This window comes from Meleagris gallopavo, chromosome 1 (genome assembly GCF_000146605.3).
Source record: "Meleagris gallopavo isolate NT-WF06-2002-E0010 breed Aviagen turkey brand Nicholas breeding stock chromosome 1, Turkey_5.1, whole genome shotgun sequence".
Lineage (NCBI taxonomy): Eukaryota > Metazoa > Chordata > Aves > Galliformes > Phasianidae > Meleagris > Meleagris gallopavo.
The window spans coordinates 32,793,396-32,798,026 of NC_015011.2; the positions used below are offsets into that span (position 1 = coordinate 32,793,396).

Genomic DNA, 4,631 nt, shown 5'->3' on the forward strand with positions numbered 1-4,631 from the left:
TTTTGGACTGGCAATTGTTATAGCTTTGCTCTGAAAAGGAAGCCTTAGAGAGCTTTATGAAATTAGCTAGCTGAGGAACCAAGAGCTGATAAACCAACAGGCACAGATGAATTTACCAAGTAATTGTATAAAGAAGGTTTGGCCATCCAACTCACAAGTTATTATGTATATGCTACAATTTCAGGAAGAATAAAAGCTTAGAGAAGCATAGTTCCAAGTTTCAAGTCCACGGTTTAGAAGATAGTCTAATGTCATCTCCCTCATTAATGAGGCCCTGAAATAGTTGCTGAAGTTCTTGAAAAATATCTCAGTGAGATTATACTGCATAATGTCTACTTATCCATCAGGTAAGGTTCATCTATCATAAAGAGGGACATTTCCATTTGACAATTGTTGTTATTTATATTTGATATTTGTTAGTATATTTTGGTCATTACATAAAATATGAAATAATTTTTATTATTTAAACTAACTTGATGCTTGTCATTACTACATCGCTAGATGTGATTTAAGTAGCTATGTGCAGCACTGAAGATTGTTGCTGAAGCTCTGAATGGGAATATATAGTAAGTTCACATATACAGTTTGAGAAAAATTCTCTTTAGGAAGGAGTGGGACCTTCTCATTAAAATATTCTGTGGGCTGATGTCTGACTATGGGCTATTTACTGGGAAATGTAAGCTGATGTTCGTCTAACTCTATTTTTCTGTTATCCTGCAATAAAATGTTCAAATGCTTGAACATTATAACTCGCACTTCATGGTTTTTGATAGCTTATTTAATGCCAAGTAATTCCAAAAACTTTTAGCTTTGTATTATACTAGGATGAGCTAAATATCAGGAAGGTAACATTTCCTTTTCTCATAAAACTCACTGACGTATGTACACTTTAAAATCAGCTTTTATGACACGGTTTGATGTTACTTTCCGTATCATACTCTTTTATGGTATGTTTAGAAAAATATATTGGTAGAGAACATTGGTTTCATAAAACTAAGGGACATCTTCATTTGCAAATGGATTTCAACCTGCAAGTAGATAGTAAATCAGTTAAGTTTGGTCATATACAAGAGGTTCTCTCTGTCTTTTTTTCTTAACATAATATAAAATGTGTTAGGAAATGAACAAATGCTTTAGAAAAACTTTAGATTCTGGAAGATTATGGGAATATAGTTGTTTTTTTTTCCCAAACTCAGAGCGATGACAGCCAGAGCTGCATGTTCAAAAGCTCTACAAACTTGGAGAAACTACTCAAGTTTAAAATTCTGAGGTCCAGATTACTACTGAGAGATTTTTTTGAAGTTGCTATACCTTCTGAAGAAAGTAGAGGAACTTATTTAAAACTCAATTTTATGTTTTAATAATTCCAGCAGGAATGTAAAAGACTGGAACAGAAAAAACGATTTGCTTAAAGCGTCCAGAGTTTCCTGTTGCATGGAGGGAGAAATACATCCATTAAGCTGAGGAAAAATAAAAAAAAAAATACAGAAACAGACTGCATATTCATGAGCTGAAAATATTCATGGCTTCAATACTACATTATGTCATTTTTTGAAGCCAGATACAGTACTGACTTAATTGGAATAAATTTTTCAATGTGTCCGGGAATAAAAGATCAAGGAGAAATGGATTTCTCTAACTGAAATGAGGTGTGGTTAGAAGAAGAAATGGGATGGAACAGAAGTACCTACAAGGAGAAGGATTTATGATTGTTTTGCTTTCCCTCAGGACAGCATTTTCAATTTTTTCAGTTGTGATTTTAGACAATTTGACATGACCTGTCCCTATTGTAAAACTATTTTAATAATAATTAGTGAAGTCTGATTTTTGTTCTGCAAGTAATCTTAAATTTAATCTACATTTTGTTTTGCTTCGCTACTGGATAATTCAAGTATTCAGATTAATGCAGCCAGACTGCCAATGGAGATACCGAACTACTGAAAGAAGGAAAAAAGGGAGCTTTAAAAAAAAACTAAGGTAGATGATAAGACCAATATACGCTTCCAATTACCAAAACACTGTGAGAAAAAGTTCAGGAACTCCAGAGCTAAGAAGTGCTAAAAAGAAGTGCTAAAAAGAAGTGCTAAAGAGAGCTGCTAAAGTGGCTTTTTGATATGCCTCCTCTCCAGTAAACATGCCTCTACAAGGAAGTCAGGAGAAGCAAGGATGGCTATAAAGCATCAAGAAGAACGGACTACTTAGGCTGCCTCTACTTCTTTGTTCAGTTTCCAGTTAGACTCCAGCTTCTCAGATGAATATGCTGAAACAAAGCACAGCGATCGGGTTAAAGATCTCCCTTAAATAATTGTAGAATGATATATAACTCTATAACTTGAGCGTGACTGGAAATGTCCATTAACAAAATTCTCTTTTGAAATTTGACGTGAACTAACATCAGCAGAAATTAAATTCTTAACAACCACTGATTTGGTGAATAAACTTTCTGAAGGTCTCCTTCTGAATGACTTAAACAGTTCCATCGATGCTTTGGAGAGCATTTCTTACAATTAGCAGAGTGACAGACACGACCCTGAATAGACATTCAGGGAGATCATTAAGATTTGGTCTGTCCTGCTGTACTTATCTGACTGCTGCTGCTGCGTGTGCTGTGAGTAGGATTACTCTCACTGCATTAACACCTCCCTCCAGTCTGGCAGCCCTAATACAATTCCTCATGCAATCAACTCCAGATGAACTCAGAATTTGCCATAAGGACTGGCTTAATCTTCGTAATTTTAGCTTCTTTGATTGTACTGTAGATGTTCTTTTAAGATGACAGATTGCCAAATTGGTACTGGCTTGTAGATTAATTAAAGAATGTGGCATTATTATGCATTCTGCCTTTATGCAGTTCAGCTCTTGCTGAAACTGCAAGAAGTTTGAATCTGAAGTGTATTGTGATTGCTTTGCATGAAGATGAAAATTCTCTCAGTTATCTGTTGTGAGGTTTGTTTAGTAACAAAAGCATTTTTCTGAAAGGATTTTGTTTATCTGCAGAATGGGGTAAGAATAGTAAGAATAAAATATAGTAAGAGTAAAAATACATAAGAATATGCTGGAAGATAAAGATATCTCTAAACTTTCTGGAACCAAATGATAAAACAATCCCCAAAGAACTGTCATTCAGCTTGCATACTGCAGTGAATCAAGCTGATACACAAGGCCAGAAAGAAACAGAATGCTTTTTAATATGAGTTAAAGACTTGGTTTTGTTCCACTTTCTGGAAAGGCAATTTTGGGGAGATCTTTGGATGATAAAAGATACAGTGCTAAGCAGACTGAGCCATCCTATGTATGTGTCATCCATATTTTCTAAGGAATGTTGCAGATTTTCTTGTGATACACTGACAACATCCGATAATTTGCATAGAAGCTCTTGAGGATATTTACTTCCTCAAGCAAAACTCATAAATGCATCCAATCTTCCCACAGTACGTTAGGCAGTGTGTTCCCTTTTCTTCTCCATCAATTTCCTACCTTTCTAGTTTTGTCAAATGACACGTGAAGACTTGGAGCAATTGCTGCCACAGGAGCAGCCTCCTTGTGTGCTGCAATTTGCAGAATCAACCAAAATTTGGAATTGTTTTCTCTTATTTATCATTTGTCCCTTGAGAAGGCAATGGGACAGATACCTACATACTCCCGTGCAACAGAGTTGCTTTCCCAAGTTAGGGACAATGACAGCAAACTCTTACATGTAAGTTGTTAATTTCTAAACCAACACAATCCAGCAAATAAGAAGCATTGCAGAGATAAGAGAAATCACTTACAGAGATGTGAACAGAAGTTTGCCAGAATGACACATGTCTAGCATGTTGGGGACTGAACCAAATTTAGAAATACAATGTCCTAATTCCTTTCTTCTGCGTAATACATTAGTTCAAATGTGAATTATATAAGCAAATGAAATCTGACCCATTTGTAAAATACAGCCTGCAGAGTTCAAGTTTGATTTGCAAACAAAGATTTCATAGATGATGTAGGATGGAGAATGTATTCTATTGGGGTATGGAAGCTACCTAATAAAATGAGTCTGGAGACAATATGTGGCACTGGATTTGAAACAAAAGAGTCTCTACTTAAAGACTCCAAATCTAAAGCCTATTTATGACAATAAGAGACAACATGCAAGTATTTCACTGTTGATCATTTTAATAAGGAATAACAAGCTGCTTTTGATGAAGCCCAATTTAGGAAGGGAATGAAGAGCACTGCAGCGAAGGAAATGCAGGAATGATAGGAGAGGAGACAAGAAGTAGGCAAGAGGGAGGCAAAGAGAAGAGAATAGGGAAAACGATGGAAGATCAAACACCAGCAGAGCATATTACCCATAATGATGAGATAGTTGTGCTTCTGTAGCTATAATGATCAGAGGATACAAAAGAGGCAAGATCTGTAGATGATATCATTACTAAAGATTTATATCAGTTGCTTTAATGAAATGTATTACTTTTATCTACAGACATGGCTGGCTTCTAACAGCCATCAGAGGTAGCTGAAAGTTCTCTGTAAGAAAGTTTGGCTGGTTTGGGATTTTGTCTGTTTTGTGTGTATGTGTGTGTGTGTATTTTCTTTTTTCTTTTTTCTTTTCTTTTTTTCTGTTATTGAAAGTGTACTCAGGAAATATTTGT

The 4,631-nt window shown here is 35.4% G+C and overlaps 1 long non-coding RNA gene across 3 annotated transcripts in view; it reads left to right on the top strand.

Annotated features, from left to right (window-relative positions):
- The window catches only part of LOC109366109, a 5,413-nt gene extending 3,800 nt beyond the window's left edge, over positions 1 to 1,613 (top strand). For all 3 annotated transcript variants that reach the window (XR_002112202.1, XR_002112199.1, XR_002112204.1), the window contains exons 2-3: positions 185 to 347; positions 1,371 to 1,613. This is a non-coding gene — a long non-coding RNA (uncharacterized LOC109366109). The remainder of the gene's footprint in view (positions 1 to 184; positions 348 to 1,370) is intronic.
- The last annotated feature ends 3,018 nt before the right edge of the window (positions 1,614 to 4,631 follow it).